Source organism: Lolium perenne, chromosome 5 (assembly GCF_019359855.2).
Source record: "Lolium perenne isolate Kyuss_39 chromosome 5, Kyuss_2.0, whole genome shotgun sequence".
NCBI lineage: Eukaryota > Viridiplantae > Streptophyta > Magnoliopsida > Poales > Poaceae > Lolium > Lolium perenne.
This window is the reverse complement of record NC_067248.2, coordinates 104,289,964-104,308,554: the sequence shown is the minus strand read 5'-3', so window position 1 is coordinate 104,308,554 and position 18,591 is coordinate 104,289,964. Positions and strand designations below refer to the sequence as shown.

The window sequence follows — 18,591 nt, the reverse complement described above, 5'->3', positions numbered from 1 at the left end:
TCTTCGAACCGTCGGTGCTGTTATTGATATGAGGGAAGGTAATATTAGATATCAATTTCCTCTCAAGAAAGGTATGGAACACTTCCCTAGAAAGAGAATGAAGTTACCTTTTGATTCTATTATTAGAACAAGTTATGATGTTGATGCTTCTACTCTTGATGTTACTTGATTTGCACTTTCTGCGCCTAGCTGAAAGGCGTTAAAGAAAAGCGCTTATGGGAGACAACCCATGTTTTTACTACAGTACTTTGTTTTATATTTGAGTCTTGGAAGTTTTTTACTACTGTAGCAACCTCTCCTTATCATGTTTTTGTGCCAAGTAAAGTTTCTATGTTAAAGTTGATGTTATATTTGGGCTGCGCAGAAACAGCATTGCTGTCTGTCACGAATTCTGGCATAAGTCTCTGTAAAAATTTCAAAAAATCTGCAAAATTCCGAGCGTGATCCTCATATATGTACGCAACTTTCATTAGTTTTGAGTTTTTCCATTTGAGCAAGTCTAGTGCCCCTTTCAGGTTCGTCTTTACGGACTGTTCTGTTTTTGACAGATTCTGCCTTTTATTTCGCATTGCCGTATTTGCTATGTTGGATGAATTTCTTTGATCCATTAATGCCCAGTAGCTTTGTGCAATGTCCAGAAGTGTTAAGAATGATTGTGTCACCTCTGAATATGTGAATTTTAATTGTGCACTAACCCTCTAATGAGTTTGCTTGAAGTTTGGTGTGAAGGAAGTTTTCAAGGGTCAAGAGAGGAGTATGATATACTATGATCAAGAGGAGTGAAAGCTCTAAGCTTGGGGATGCCCCCGTGGTTCATCCCTGCATATTTTAAGAAGACTCAAGCGTCTAAGCTTGGGGATGCCCAAGGCATCCCCTTCTTCATCGACAACATCATCAGGTTCCTCCCCTGAAACTATATTTTTATTTAGTCACATCTTGTGTTCTTTACTTGGAGCGTCGGTTTGTTTTGTTTTTGTTTTTGTTTGAATAAAATGGATCCTAGCATTCACTGTGTGGGAGAGAGACGCGCTCCGCTGTTGCATATGGAAAAATATGTCCTTAGGCTTTACTCATAATGTTCAAGGCGAAGGTTGAAACGTCTTCGTTAAATTGTTATATGGTTGGAATCGGGAAAGGCTACATGTAGTAATTTTAAAATGTCTTGGATAATTTGATACTTGGCAATTGTTGTGCTCATGTTTAAGCTCTTGCATCATATACTTTGCACCCATTAATGAAGAAATACATAGAGCTTGCTAAAATTTGGTTTGCATATTTGGTCTCTCTAAGGTCTAGATAATTTCTAGTATTGAGTTTTGAACAACAAGGAAGACGGTGTAGAGTCTTATAATGTTTACAATATGTCTTTTATGTGAGTTTTGCTGCACCGGTTCATCCTTGAGTTTGCTTCAAATAACCTTGCTAGCCTAAACCTTGTATCGAGAGGGAATACTTCTCATGCATCCAAAATCCTTGAGCCAACCACTATGCCATTTGTGTCCACCATACCTACCTACTACATGGTATTTCTCCGCCATTCCAAAGTAAATTGCTTGAGTGCTACCTTTAAATTTCCATCATTCACCTTTGCAATATATAGCTCATGGGACAAAATAGCCTTAAAAACTATTGTGGTATTAAATATGTACTTATGCACTTTATCTCTTATTAAGTTGCTTGTTGTGCGATAACCATGCTTCTGGGGACGCCATCAACTATCCTTTGTTGAATATCATGTGAGTTGCTATGCATGTTCGTCTTGTCTGAAGTAAGAGAGATCTACCACCTTAATGGTTGGAGCATGCATATTTTTAGAGAAGAACATTGGGCCGCTAACTAAAGCCATGGATCATGGTGGAAGTTTCAGTTTTGGACATATATCCTCAATCTCATATGAGAATAATAATTGTTGCCACATGCTTATGCATTAAAGAGGAGTCCATTATCTGTTGTCCATGTTGTCCCGGTATGGATGTCTAAGTTGAGAATAATCAAAAGCGAGAAATCCAAAATGCGAGCTTTCTCCTTAGACCTTTGTACAAAGTGCATGGAGGTACCCCTTTGTGACACTTGGTTGAAACATGTGTATTGCGATGATCCGGTAGTCCAAGCTGATTAGGACAAGGTGCGGGCACTATTAGTATACTATGCATGAGGCTTGCAACTTGTAAGATATAATTTACATAACTCATATGCTTTATTACTACCGTTGACAAAATTGTTTCATGTTTTCAAAATAAAAGCTCTAGCACAAATATAGCAATCGATGCTTTCCTCTTTGAAGGACCTTTCTTTTACTTTTATGTTAAGTCAGTTTACCTATCTCTCTCCACCTCAAGAAGCAAACACTTGTGTGAACTGTGCATTGATTCCTACATACTTGTATATTGCACTTGTTATATTACTTTATATTGACACTATCCATGAGATATACATGTTATAAGTTGAAAGCAACCGCTGAAACTTAATCTTCCTTTGTGTTGCTTCAACACCTTTACTTTGATTTATTGCTTTATGAGTTAACTCTTATGCAAGACTTATTAATGCTTGTCTTGAAGTACTATTCATGAAAAGTCTTTGCTTTATGATTCATTTGTTTACTCATGTCATTACCATTGTTTTGATCGCTGCATTCATTACATATGTTTACAATAGTATGATCAAGATTATGATGGCATGTCACTCCAGAAATTATCCTTGTTATCGTTTACCTGCTCGGGACGAGCAGAACTAAGCTTGGGGATGCTGATACGTCTCCGACGTATCGATAATTTCTTATGTTCCATGCTACATTATTGATGATATCTACATGTTTTATACACATTATATGTCGTGTTTACGCATTTTCCGGAACTAACCTATTAACAAGATGCCGAAGAGCCAGTTGTTGTTTTCTGCTGTTTTTGGTTTCAGAAATCCTAGTAAGGAAATATTCTCGGAATTGGACGAAATCAACGCCCAGGGTCCTATTTTTGCACGAAGCTTCCAGAAGATCGAAGGGGAAAGGAAGTGGGGCCACGAGGCGCCGCCACACTAGGGCGGCGCGGCATGGCCTTGGCCCGCGCGGCCCTGGTGTGTGGGGCCCTCGTGTGGCCCCCCGCGTTTCCCTTCCGCCTACTTAAAGTCTTCGTCGCGAAACCCTCTGTACCGAGAGCCACGATACGGAAAACCTTCCAGAGACGCCGCCGCCGCGAATCCCATCTCGGGGGATTCAGGAGATCGCCTCTGGCACCCTGCCGGAGAGGGGAATCATCTCCCGGAGGACTCTTCATTGCCATGATCGCCTCCGGAGTGATGAGTGAGTAGTTCACCCCTGGACTATGGGTCCATAGCAGTAGCTAGATGGTCGTCTTCTCATTATGTGCTTCATTGTTGGATCTTGTGAGCTGCCTAACATGATCAAGATCATCTATCTGTAATACTATATGTTGTGTTTGTCGGGATCCGATGGATAGAGAATACTATGTTATGGTGATTATCAATCTATTACCTATGTGTTGTTTATGATCTTGCATGCTCTCCGTTATTAGTAGAGGCTCTGGCCAAGTTTTTGCTCTTAACTCCAAGAGGGAGTATTTATGCTCGATAGTGGGTTCATGCCTCCATTGATATCTGGGACAGTGACAGAAAGTTCTAAGGTTGTGGATGTGCTGTTGCCACTAGGGATAAAACATTGATGCTATGTCTAAGGATGTAGTTGTTGATTACATTACGCACCATACTTAATGCAATTGTCTGTTGCTTGCAACTTAATACTGGAAGGGGTTCGGATGATAACCTGAAGGTGGACTTTTTAGGCATAGATGCATGCTGGATGGCGGTCTATGTACTTTGTCGTAATGCCCAATTAAATCTCACTATATTTATCATATCATGTATATGCATTGTTATGCCCTTCTCTATTTGTCAATTGCCCGACTGTAATTTGTTCACCCAACATGCTTTAATCTTATGGGAGAGACACCTCTAGTGAACTGTGGACCCCGGTCCTATTCTTTACATCGCATACAATCTACTGCAATACTTGTTTTACTGTTTTCTTCGCAAACAATCATCTTCCACACAATACGGTTAATCCTTTGTTACAGCAAGCTGGTGAGATTGACAACCTCACTGTTTCGTTGGGGCAAAGTACTTTGGTTGTGTTGTGCAGGTTCCACGTTGGCGCCGTTATCCCTGGTGTTGCGCCGCATCACATTTCGCCACCATCAACCTTCAACGTGCTTCTTGACTCCTACTGGTCCGATTAAACCTTGGTTTCTTACTGAGGGAAACTTGCCACTGTGCGCATCATACCTTCCTCTTGGGGTTCCCAACGGACTTGTACATCTACGCGCATCACTCCTCCTCCTTGACGCGATGCCGTCCCCTCCTCCTTGACGTGGCGGCCCCTCCTCCTCCACGCCGCAGCAGGTTGTGCTGCTGGCGGGGATGCGTGGAGCGTGGCGGCATGCGGCCGTCGCGGAGGAAGGCGGCGGCCACGGAAGCGCGGCCCATTGCCGTCGCGGAGGAAGGCGGCGGCGCGCGGCGGCGATTTCTGTCGCGTGGGGGAGATCGAGGGAGAGGGGTACGGGCGAGGGAGAGGGGCACGGGAATGATATAAAGGGTGCTATTTCTGTGGCGCACCAGACCGAGTGCGCCACAGAATACCTTATTTCTGTGGCGCACCTGACAAAGTGCGCCACAGAAATGCGTTATTTCTGTGGCGCACTGGGCCTGGTGCGCCACAGAAATAAGGAAACCAATGATTTAGGCTGACAGGGTGTGGGGCCCACCTAATTTCTGTGGCGCATTGGCTTGTGGTGCGCCACAAAAATAAGCTATTTTTGTGGCGCACCATGTCTGGTGCGCCACATAAATTGTTTCTGTGGCGCATATGCCGCTTGTGCGCCATGGAAATAAGATATCATCTATAAGGCTTTTCCTACTAGTGTGTTGTGAACTGTTGTCTATGCACAACCCTATTCTTCCACTTACATCCCGCACTATATGCATCAGTCTGTCTCTTAGATTTATTAAATATCAATGCTGATTTCTGTTGCTATTCATATGCAAGATGAAACTTATGTGCCTCTACTCAAATGGATAAAAAATGATCCTTATGAGGCTGCTGTGAAGATGATGGTGCCGCCACCATCTTCTGAAAACCACTACAAGCACAAGGCCACGGGCCAGCTGGGTGGTATGCTTTTCAGGAAGCAGGTATATTTTCTTAATACTCATCCATGATTTGATTTTTTTCTGTTTATTGCCGGCTTTGTCTAATAATTACCGAAAGTTCAGAAACACACACAACCCTATTCTTCCACTTACATCCAGCACGCATCAGTGTCTCATAGATTCATTTAATATCACTGCTGGTGTCTGTTCCTATTCAATTTTTCATATGCACACTAAAACTGTTAAGCCTTCGTTGGTCAAAAGGATTGCAACTGTTGCTGATGAGGCATCTGCAAAGGCTGCCACCAAGTTACTGTCAGCCCTACCTTCTGGATGGGTATATAAGCTCAAGTCCAAGCACCAGCCGGGCCGTAACCATCCAAGGGTTCGGGTATATTTTCTTAATCCACATATACATGCCATGATTTATGTCTGATATTATCACCGGCTCTGTCTAATGCTTTTTTGGAATTCAGAAACACCAAATTAGCATGCTTATATTCATCATACACTAAATTTTCACTCTTCAGTTTGTAACATAGTGTTATGCACTCGCTTGTCAAGATTTGCATTACTCTGAACTATGCTCTTTACACAACCTAATTCTTCCACTTACATTCAGCGCTACGCACCAGTAGTACCTCCCATGTTTCCTTCACCATCCCGATGCCGAGCTTGCAGGGATATGGCAGGCCCATGTACATACCCCGCGTATAACACCTCCTATGGCTCTATCTACCTTTGTAATAACTCCTTCACAGAGTTACAGGTATGTATTCTCAGTGGTTTAGCATGAATTGGCATATAGTAAAGTCTTATTTTCAGTCTTCCTGCTTCTTACATTTGTATCAATTTTCACATGTAGACTGTACCTTGTGAACTTCGTCCAATGATTAACCAGATGCGTCCACATGAAGGGTCTTTCACTATGCATGGCAATGGCAAATTAATGAACACCTACACGGTCTATGAGGTGTATGTCTACAAGACGCTGGCCATCACATATTTGTATGGACATGACTGGAGAAAGTTTGCTTTTGACTACGGTCTGAAGAAGGGCGGCGAGCTGAGGATCAGAAACTCAAAAGGGCGGATATATGTAACTCCTTACAGAGTTGGAGACACTGCCATATATATAATATGTAACTTTTATTGTACTCATATCCTTTGATTATTGCATTTCAAGCAGTTGTTCCAAACCATTCTCTCTGTTCTAGCTTGCTGGGTTTAACATGATCAAAGATGCAGATCCCCTGACGGAACAGGAACGGATGTCACTAAGGGCACCCACACCACCACCGGCACCGGCTTCCTACTCTCCTGCATCAGCACCGGTTCATGTACCAGCCCCGTTTACTGCATCTACCCACCAGGCCCCTACATCAGCATCGGTTCCTGTAGAGGCCCCGTATACTACACCTTCCCAGCAGGCTCCTGCATCAGCACTGGTTCCTCTAGAGGCACCGTTTACTGTACCTGCCCAACAGTCTGCTACATCAGCACCGGTTCCTCTAGAGGCACTGTTTACTACACCTGCCCAGCAGTCTGCTACATCAGCACCAGCTCGTGTACCAGCCCAGGCTCCTGCACCTGCCCCAGCCAGATCACCGAGGTCTCAGCTCATTGCTGTGGTCACCCATGTGGTGACCAGGATGCATCTGAAGGCTATGTTCATGAGTATATGACAGTAGAACTGCTCTTATCTTGATGTCTTATCTGCTCAAAGTCTCACATGGTTCAGTGCATTAGTGCCATTGACTATTTTTTGGTGGTATCTCTTGCTTTGAATCAGAAATTGCCTAAAAGTATCTCCAAGAATCTCAATGCCGGCCGAAGGGGCATGATATCCCTCGTCATGAAGAGTCAAGGTCTCACCGTGGAGGGATGGTACTTCGGCAGCCCCACAGATGGCCACTTGGCTGTTACTTCCAGGTGGAAAAAGTTCATTGATGGTGCCAAACTTCGCATTGGATCAAAGTTTAAGGTCAAGATCTTTCGATGCCGTTGAGACAAGCTGGTCATGAAGTTCGTGGTTGTCTAGTTCTGTTGTCCCATGAGCCCTTAGCAAATGAATTTGTAGTTATACTTATATAAGGTTATCTTATCTGAACTGCTAATTAACTGTATGGGTGGTAAAACTGTGGCAAGCTTTTGCTCTTAGCAAGTATGTATGTATGATCGGCTATTATGATAACTAGTGTTTGTGTTCATCTTAATTTGCATTTCCATTTTAGAAAAAAACTTAATTTGTATTTTGTCTGACGTGTTAGAGAAATATCAAATTGAGCCCACAACATGATTCAAATAGATTCATTACACCGAGCCACATGTCTTCACCTTGCTATACACAACTTCCATTAATAAGTGCAAGAAGGCTTACATGAGATGCCTGAGCCACGACAGATTCGAATCCACCTTAGCTATCTAGAAATACAACCTTTGCAGAAAGACGAGTGCAACCTTCTTGATTTGAAGTACCATGCCCTTCTCTGATTCCAAAGAGGATTGACAAAACTATTAACGCCAAAAAAAGGGAGTGACAAATATTTCAATTGGGGCTGCATCTGGCCATCTGGGCCTTCGAACTATCCTGCTGGACGCCTTTTGACTCGTATTCCGGCCCACTCCAAAATAAGAAAGTCATATGCTTCGCAAAAACAAAAAAAAACAAGGAGATTCAACATATAAGTTTGTTTATGTAAAAAGTAAAGATTTAATTTATCAGTTTGCCATAGCTCAGAGCAAAATACATTGTTTATTATCTGCAAAATAATCAAGATATCAGATGTTTCTTGTACGGGGAGGCTGAAATCGGGGACCCATATGAGCCAGCACCTTTGTCAACGTTTTAAAAGCAGGAGGGGATCGAAAGAAAAAATAAACCAAAAATCAGTTGGTAAAGAAATCCAAGAAAATAAACATTTATCGTTGTGAGAGGATGACATGCGGGACCATGAGGTAGCAGCATCCTCAACGTTTATTGTTCGTAGAGGCTGGCATGTGGGACCCGTGAGCCAGCGGCGTCCTCAATGTTTTAAAGGCGGCAGGAGATCGAAAGAAAAAATAACCCAAAAATCAGTTGGTAAAAAATATCCAAGAAAAGAAACATTTACCGTTCTGAGAGGATGACATGCAGGACCCATGAGGCAGCATCATCCTCAATGATTCCAATGCGGTAGGGGATCAAAATAAAAAAGGAAATAGCCAGAAATTAATTAGGGGTCAAAAATAAATCCATCAAAGGAAACTTTTATTGTTCATAGAGGATGACATGTGGAACCGACCTGCCAGCAGCGTCCTCATCGTTTCAAAGGAGGCAGGGGATCAAAAGAAAAAGGGAAATAGCCAGAAATTAGTTGTAAAAAATAAATCCAACAAAGGAAACTTCTATTGTTCATAGAGGATGACATGCGAGACCCAAGAGCCAGCAGCTTCCTCAATGTTTCCAAGGCGGCATGAGATCGAAAAAAAAGGCAAGTGACCAAATATCAAGAGCCAAAAATATTCCAAGAAAAGAAACTTTATTGTACATAGAGGATGACATGCGGGTCCCATTTTGCAGCAGCGGTCTCCACGTTTCAAATGCGGCTTGAGATCAAAAGAAAAAGAAAGTAGCCAGAATTAGGGGGTCAAAAAAACTCCAAGAAAAGAAACTTGATTGTACATAGAGGATGACATGCGGTTCCCATGAGTCAGCAACTTACTCAACGTTTCCAAGGCAGCAGGGGATCAAAAGAAAAGGAAATAGCCAAAAATTAGAGGGTGAAAAAATCCAACAAAGGAAAGGTTTATTGTTCATAGAGGCTGACATATGGGACCCATGAGCCAGCAGCGTCCTCTACGTTGCAAAGGCGACTGGGGATCGAAAGAAAAAGGCAAATAGCCAGAAATTAGGGGTAAAAAATAACTCCAAGAAAGGATAGGTTTATCGTTCACAGAGACTGACATGTCGGACCCATTTTGCAGGAGAGGTCTCAACATTTCCAAGGCGGCACCGGATCGAAAGAAGTAGGTAGCCAAAAATCAGGGGGTAAAAAAACTCCAGACAAGAAACATTTATCCTTCAGAGAGGATGACATGCGGGACCCATGAGGCAGAAGCATCCTCAAGTTTCCAAGACGGCAGGGGATCAAAAGAAAAAAGGAAATAGCCAAAAATCAGAGGGTGAAAAAATCCAAGAAAAGAAACTTTTATTGTACATATAGGAAGACATGCGGGTCCCATGAGCCAGCAGCTTCCTCAACGTTTCAAAGGCTGCATGAGATCGAAAGTAAAAGGAAAGTGACGAAAAATAAGGGGCTCAAAAAATCCAACAAAAGAAAGTTGATTGTACATAGAGGATGACATGCGGGACCCATGAGGCATCAGCATCCTCAATGTTTCCAAGGCGACATGAGATTGAAAGAAAAAGGAAATAGCCAAAAATCAGAGGTTGAAAAATAATCAAAGAAAATAAACTTTTATTGTACATAGAGGATGACATGCGGGTCCCATGAGCCAGCAGATTCCTCAACGTTTCAGAGGCGGCATGCGATCGAAAGAAAAAGGCAAGTGACCAAAAATAAGGGGGTCAAAAAAATCCAAGAAAGGAAACTTGATTGTACATAGAGGATGACATGCGGGACCCATGAGGCAGCAGCATCCTCAACGTTTCGAAGGCAGAAGGGGATCAAAAGAAAAAAGGAAATAGCCAAAAATCAGAGGGTGAAAAATAATCCAAGAAAAGAAACTTTTATTGTACATAGAGGATGACATGCGGGTCCCGTGAGCCAGCAGCTTCCTCAATGTTTCAGAGGCGGCATGCGATCGGAAGAAAAAGGCAAGTGACCAAATATCAGGTGCCAAAAATAATCCAAGAAAAGAAACTTTTATTGTACATAGAGGACGACATGCGGTCCCATTTTGCAGCAGCTTACTCAACGTTTGAGAGGCGGCATGAGATCGAAAGAAAAAGGCAAGTGACCAAATATCAGGAGCCAAAAGTAATGCAAGAAAAGAAACTTTTAGTGTATATAGAGGATGACATGCGGGTCCCATTTTGCAGCAGCGGTCTCAACGTTTCAGAGTCGGCCCGGGATCGAAAGAAAAAAGGCAAGTGACAAAATAGCAGGTGTCAAAAATAACTCCAAGAAAAGAAACTTGATTGCACATAGAGGATGACATGCGGGTCCCATTTTGCAGCAGTGGTCTCAATGTTTTCCAAGGCGGCACGAGATCAAAACAAAAAGGAAGTAGCCAGAAATCAGGGGGTCAAAAAATCCAAGAAAATAAAGAATTTTCGTTCATAGAGGATGACATGCGGGACCCATGATCTTGCATCGTAAATGGCTCGATCGGAGAGTGTTGAACAAGATGGCGCGATCGAGAAAAACAATGCTAGAGAGGCTGCCATCTGGGCCCTACATCCCTGGACGGTGCGGATTTGCGTTGACTCGGCTAGCGCACCCGAGAATTCATTATGCACCACGTCTCGGGCCACCATACGTGACGTTTTCGACGTTTTCGTCGGGCTAGGTGGCCTCAAAAACGAGAAAAAATAAGTTTTGACATGCACCACGGAGAGAGCAAAAATCGTCGGGCATGGTGCATCAGCAAACACGGCGCGACTTTAACTTCGTCGGCTATGGCAACTTTTCTTGTAGTGTTTAAACCAAAGTGACCCATCAATCCTCCTCCATGCGCCTCCTGCAACAACAAAAGATGAACGGAACTATCTGGGATGCAAAGTTTGTTAGCAAGGAACACAAATCCATCATTGAGGAAGAATTTGTTTCAAGTTCTATCATCTCTACAGTGCTGCAACACATCTTGATAATAAGCATCATGCAAATATTGCTTTATTATAGTTTCTAGTGCAAATTTTTTGAAGTCAAGTTGAGATAACATAGTATAACGGCACGACAAAGTATCAACAATAATATTATCTTTACCCTTTTTGTGTTTGATAAAATAATGAAAAGATTCAATAAATTCAATCCACTTTGCATGGCGACGATTCAGCTTAACTTGAATACGAATATGCTTCAAAGATTCATGATCAGAATGTATAACAAATTCTTTAGGCCACAAATAATGTTGCCAAGTTTCTAATGTCCGAACCAGCGCATATAATTATTTATCATAAGTAGAATAGTTCATACTAGGCCCACTCAATTTCTCACTAAAATATGCAACACGTTTGCCCTCTTATAATAACACACCTCCCAAATCAATCCACTAACATCACATTCAAGCTCAAAAGTCTTATTAAAGCAGCAAGTTGGAGAAAAGGCGCATGTGTTAACTTATCTTTCAATATCATGAAGGCTTCTCATTGTGCATCGCCCCACACAAAGGGCACATCCTTCTTTGTAAGCGCATTCAGAGGCGCAATAATAGATCCAAAATCATTCACAAAGTGCCTATAAAAACCAGCGAGGCCAAGAAAACTCCTCACTTGTGTGACCATCTTGGGATGCGGCCAATTCTCAATTGCCTCAATCTTGGCTGGATCAACTTCAATACCCAGTGCTGTAACAACATAGCCAAGAAACGCAACTCGATTGGTGCAAAAGTTGCACTTCTCAAGATTACCATACAAACGTGCATCACGTAAAGCATTGAAAACATCACGTAAGTGATCCAAATGATCTTCCAAAGATTTGCTATATATGAGAATATCATCAAAGTATACCACCACAAATCATCCAATAAAAGCATGTAAAACTTCGTTCATCAGTCTCATGAAAGTACTAGGATCATTTGTTAAACCAAAAGGCATTACTAACCACTCATATAAGATGAACTTAGTAAATGTTTTTCCATTCTTCTCCTAATTGCATACTAATCTGGTGGTAACCACTACGCAAATCAGTTTTAGAGAACATAACCACTCAACTCATCAAGAATATCATCCAAACGTGGTATAGGGTGACAACATCGAATGGTAATATTACTAATAGCTCTACAATCAGTACACATGCGCGGAGAACCATCTTTCTTAGGTACCAAAATAATAGGAACAACACATGGGCTAAGAGACTCATGAATGTAACCTTTATCTTGGAGAACCTGAATTTTTCGTTGAATCTCTTTGGTATCTTCAGGATTGGTGCGATATGGCGCAAGGTTGGGTAGCGAAGCTCCTGGAATCAAGTCAATTTGGTGTTCTATCCCATGAATAGGTGGTAATCCTGGTGCAACATCTTGTGGGAACACATCCATGAATTCCTGCAAAAGTTTAGCAACCGCAGGTGGCAAAGAAGGAGGCATATCCTCAAATGAAAACATAACTTCTTTGCAAATAATTGCATAACAATGAGTATTGTGCACATCAAGTTCAACAATATCAGATTTGCTAGCGGGCAAACAAGGAATCTTCAAACGAATTTCAGTAGCATGATTAGAATCAGATTAAGTATTCTTATGTGGTACAAAATCTATAGCAACCATCTGATTTTCACTCTTATGTTTCTCCTCTTTTTTTACTCTACTAGCTCTAGCAAGATCATCTTTTAAAATTGCTTCAGGAGTCATAGGTTTGAGACCAATTTTCTTTCCATCATGCATAAGAGAATATTGATTATTTCTACCATTATGAACAGATTCTCTATCAAATTGCCAAGGCCTACCAAGTAACAAAGAACAAGCTTGCATAGGTACAACATCAAAATCAACAAAATCAGAATATGTACCAATAGTAAAATGCACACGTGTAGTTCTAGTTACCTTGAGCTTACGAGAGCTCTCAAACCATTGATATGTAGTAAGGATGTGGACATTGTCTTGTAGGTAGAACAAGCTTCTCCACCATGTCAATGCTAGCCAGGTTATTACAACTCCCTCCATCAATGATGATTCGTATAGCTCGATGTTTTAGAACGCCTCTTGTTTGAAATAGATTGTGGCGTTGATCATGCTCAGCTTTTCTCAATTGCACACTCAACAAACATTGTGCAACTCAGATTTTTATTGGTTAGCAGTTTCAGCTCCCATTACCTCCATCTATTTTTCATTATGAGAATTGGCTCCATCACGTGCAGCAGTAAGGGCCAATGTATCTTCATCAAAATCACTTGCGGAATCATATTCGCCATCTTCACGCACTAACATCACATGTTTGGTTCTGCATTCTCTTTCTATGTGACCAAAACCCAAACATTTGCGACATTTAATGTCGCGCGTCTTCCTCGTGGAGGCCATCGAAAATGAACTCTGAGAAGGACCAGTGGATGGTGGTGGAGTAGCAGCAGGTGTTCCTCGTGATGCAGGCACGGTATCATTGGAGGTAGTAGGTGCTGGTGTAGCCCCACGAGTGGGTGGAGATGATTGTCGCGAAGTCCATGATGATGTGCGACCTGCATAAATATTAGTTCTTCTCCATGGTGGTTGACAATCCTGCACATCATGTTCAGCTTTGCAAGCAAGATGAAATAAACGAGTAATGGTGTTGTACTCTTTTTAGTCCAAAATATGTTGAATCTCTTTATTCAAACCACCAAAGAAATGGGCAAGCATAGCTTCATTATCCTCTACAATACTACAACGAATCATGCCCGTTTGCACTTCTTGATAATTGTCTTCTACCGAATTCTAACCTTGTTCTAAACGAGATGATTTCTTAAGAAAATCACGTTGATAATGTGGAGAAACAAAGCGTGTACGCATAGCAAGTTTTAAACCAATCCAAGTAGTAGGAATATTAGCATGATGTACTCTACAATGTTCAGACCACCAAATAGATGCAAAATCTATGAACTCACAAGTAGCAGCGCTAACACGCAAATGATCAGGATATCGTAAACATGCAAAACGTTGCTCTACTTCAAATTCCCAAGTAATATGCATCAGGATTATATCTATCCTCAAATGGCGGAATATTAAATTTAAGTTTTGCAACATAATCATCATCACGTACCGGTCGTGGTGGTGGACGGGCGTTGAGGTTGTATTGTCGTGGATGACCAGGTGGAGGTTGTTCTACCTCCTCATCGTCAAGCATGTTCTCATCGACCATCTTGTCCTCCCCTTCATAATATCCGTATCCTTCATCAGAAGCCGCTTTAGGCATGGCTGTTGCAGCATCAGTGGTACCCGTAGGCAGATCCGCACGAGGAACACGGCGTGCGCGTCGCGCATTGCCGCGAGGCTGCGGTAACCTAGCCAAGACCTCCTGGAACTTGGCGTAGATCTTGGTGTTGAAAGCTTCCTCGAGGCCTTCGATCTCCTCCATGGCGTCGGCGAGCTTGCAATCAACATCACGGAGGCGCGAATCCATGTCGTGTGCATGCCCCACCAAAAGCTGGGTGAAGTGTGCATGCAACTCCGCACTCGTCATCTTATCTGGGTCAACAGGGTCCCTCGCGGTTCCTGTCATGATTACTCAAAAAGCACAAATGTATATGCCCACAAACTACGGAATATGGTAGATCACACGCAATTCGTCAAGCAAAATACAAAGCTCTTACAAGTTCTTACCAAACATGAGGAAGGCGATATGGCAACTAGCAAGGATCAGCGTTGCCCCAAAGATTGCACAAAGTGATTACCAGATGTCGACACAATGCACACGGAGACAATATGTGGAGCTGTAGGAAGGCTTATATATCGTAGCAAAAACAACAAATGTCAAAATAGCGATGCAATGTTGAAAGAATGCTCAACGATGGTACTATGATGGTCATAGGCTAGACCGTGCTAGAGACGCGAGCCTACAACACTAACGAGGTCACGGCGCAGCACACAAGCAACGAGCAGCGATGAGGTGGCGACGAAGTGGCGATCAAGATGCGAAATATCACTATGATGGCGAGTGTCTCAAACGGATACCCGATGTCTAAACACAGTATAGCCTTGAAAAAAAATTGTCAAAATTTCCGAAAAGTGCTCCGGAAAGCGCGCTGGCGCAAAAAATGTCACTATAACGGCTAGTGGAAATTAGAAGGAAACAACTAACAAGGAAACAGAGGAAACCTAATTCTACTCGGACTCGTTTCACCACAGGGAACAGGAAGAAACCGTGTTGCGGTATGAGTAGGGTATATGGCAGAAGTGGGTGTCGGCTGTTTAGGGTTTGTGATGCGAAACAACGGATGGTAGGTGTATATGGCGGTGGCAGAAGTATATGGTTGGTGTATATGGAGGTGATGATCTGCATGCGATGCGAGCGAGCGGCAGCGGCGTGACTAATATGACCAGAACTCGAAACTCTAAAGGACTAGACATTAAGACCAGCAACTTGACACGAAGATGCAGACACAAATTCAACTATGCAAAACTGAAAAGACAATGCAAAGGCTCGGGGTGGTTTATGGGATGATATGATCTAAACCCTAACTGTTTTTTTTTTGCTTTTTGGTGGTTTACAGGTAGGAAGGCAGATGCAAACTACACAAGGAAAACTGTAAAATCTCACCGAGCAACCTGAAGTCTGATACCACTTGATAGGGCAAAGGTGGCCGATCTTTCGATGAGACGAGGATAGATCGATTTGTTCATGGAGTTCGTGCGTGACGATTTGACATGCAAAGCTCGTGCGCCAATGCAATCGCTAGGATAATCTCCGGGAGTTACTGATATTGCGGATGCACAATCAGCTTGACCAAAAAGGTCTTAATTACTAACTGAAATCGAGAACAAGTAAGACTAATATTGCAATCAGAATATTACGGATAAAAATGAAAGCTTCATTAAATAAGGTGGGATTCCGAATAGTCGGTCTTGTTCTAGGCATTGGCCTCATCAGAAGTACACCAGAGTTGCAGCAATGGCTAACTTTTAATCTAATCAAAATCCGAGTCTAAAAGTGACGGTGTCGAGGGTACTCCTCGGCAATGCCCTCCGATTGGGGCTTAGGGTTGATGGAATCTTGTAGGCTGACACGAGACATCGGTTAACAGACAAGCGGGGAGAGCAATTTACCCAGGTTCGGGGCCCTCGATGAGGTAAAACCCTTACGTCCTGCCTGTCTGATCTTGATTATGAAAATATCGGGTTACAATGGGGTGTCGAAGGTTTCGGCTGTGATCTCGTCGAGAGGCTAAGTACTAAAGGAACCTAGCTCTGGACTTATGGTGGCTAAAGTTGCTATAATTGATTGTGTCCCTCGGCAGCCCCTCTCGTGGCCCTTATATAGGGGGCCAGGTCTCAAGAGATCTGTCCGGGTACGACTAGGTTACAAAAGCCCTAGCTCTAAAACTTTCCTTGTTCGGTTCTTCTTTGTCTTGTTCTTCAAGGAATCTTCTTTGGCACCACCGTAGTGGCCCACCTTGCCATCAGGTGTCTTCATGGGCCTCCAGTTGCGCCGTACAGGATAGGGCAATAACGGTTACCCGAAGGGTAATGCCCACGTCAGTAGCCCCCGAGTGTCTAGCCGAAGATATTTCGGGTAGAGACTGAAGCATGCCTCCACTGAATGTTCTTCTCTCTTGATAGTTCTTGTCCATCTTGCAATAGCATCATCTTCTTTTATCGGGTGCGCGTTCAGCGCTCCCGATGGGAGTATCCCCCGAGTCTAGGTACGGATGCTTGCAATCTGTGCGTAGACTCAAGTTGTGCCAATCAAATGTTTTCTTCTGCCGGTGTTTTCGACTGGTCTTCATAGGCCAACCGATACATTTGCATCGGAGCTTCAATTTTCCAAGTAAGATTTTAATGCGTAAAGGATATTGAGCAACGTGCCCAGCTTTGCTGGTTAACTACCGATGGCAAAACAACGTTACCCTACACAGAATCAAGTCCCCGGGCATGATCCTGGAGTGCAAAAAGTTTGTCGGGTTCGCGTCATGCGCTCCCGATGGGAGTAGCTCCCGAGTCTGGGCACGGGCGCTTGTAACCAAGTACAGACTCGAGCCGAACATTCCGTCCTTTTCTTCGAAATATTTCTTCAGGCCCTTCCTTGTAGGATATCCTTTAAGTCCAAGTTTGTCGGGTGCGCGTCCAGCGCTCCCGATGGGAGTAGTCCCCGAGTCTAGGTACGGATGCTTGCAATCCGTGCGTAGACTCAAGTTGTCCACCTGATGGTTTTGTTTGTATTCTTTTTTTCTTCGGATCCCATGGGAGAGCCTCACGACGTCACTGATGACGTAACCATCGCTATGGTTTGATTGACAAGACGTGACCTGACGGGCCCACCTTAGTTCTGCGCGGGCAGTTTTAGGAAATGACAAGTGCATGCGTATTAACCGAGGCGCCTCCTCGATTTCCGCACATCGTGGGAATAATGGGCCGCCGGTTCCGTTCTCTTTAGAGCGACACGTGTACGACTAGATCTCATCCACCTCCCACGATGGCTTTAGGGTTATGGCCACGATCTCCCAGCAGTCTCATAATATAAATAGGGGGGCCTTCCCATTGTTTTTACTTTTTACGCCTCCACACTGCTCATCTTCTTCCCAACCTTTCTCTTCACCTCTGTTCCTTTCCTCAAAAGCTCCGGACGCCATGGGCAAGAAGAAGAGCGCCAGCGCCTCAGGCGCAACCAAGGTCAGCCGCGATTGGGGCGCCTCCACCATTTCCAATCGCGAGGTGAACAAGCTGCGCACCCTTGGCCTCATCTCCTCGTCTGACGTGGGCATTACCCTTCGGGTAACCGACATTGCCCTATCCTGTATGGCCCAACTGGAGGCCCATGAAGATACCCGATAGCAAGGTGGGCCACTAAGACGGTGCTGGAGAAGATTCCTTGAAGCACAAGATGAAGAGCCGAACAAGGAAAGTTTAGGGCTAGGTCTTTTGTAAACCTAGTCGTACTCGGGCAGATCTCTTGAGACCTGGCCTCCTATATAAAGGCCAGGAGAGGGGCTACCGAGGGACACGATCAATCTTAGCAACTTTAGCCACCAAAAGTCTAGAGCTAGGTCGCCGTAACACTTAGCCTCTCGACAAGATCATAGCCGAAACCTTCGGCACCCCATTGTAACCCGATATTTTCATAATCAAGATCAGATAGGCAGGACGTAGGGGTGTTACCTCATCGAGGTCCCTGAACCTGGGTATATCGCTTTCCCCGCTTGTCTGTTAACCGATGTCTCGTGTCAGCTTACAGGATTCCATCAACCCTAAGCCCCAATGGGAGGGCATTGTCGAGGAGCACCCTCGTCAATTGGCGCCGTCTGTGGGAATACTGTCGGCAGAAGGCAGGTCATCGGCACCACCAGTCACATCTGCAGCTGATACGTCCAAAACGTATCTACTTTCCCGAACACTTTTGCTATTGTTTTGCCTCTAATTTGTGTATTTTGGATACAACTAACACGGACTAACGCTGTTTTCAGCAGAACTGCTCTGGTGTCTCGTTTTTGTGCAGAAATCCAACTTTCGGGAAAATCTTCGGAATTTATGCAGAAGGCCCTATTTTACCAAAATATTGATGGAGCCAGAAGGGCAAGAGAGGTGGAGGCCCGAGGGCCCCACACCACATGGCGGCGCGGCCCAGGGGGGGCCCGCGCGGCC

General features: G+C 43.7%; 1 long non-coding RNA gene and 1 pseudogene across 1 annotated transcript in view; both read right to left on the bottom strand.

The window, feature by feature from the left end:
- LOC139831274 (uncharacterized) overlaps window positions 1-18,591 on the bottom strand; it is a 254,774-nt gene that overhangs the window by 38,470 nt on the left and 197,713 nt on the right. The window lies entirely within an intron of this gene.
- On the bottom strand, window positions 11,946-17,714 carry LOC139831164 (uncharacterized; annotated as a pseudogene).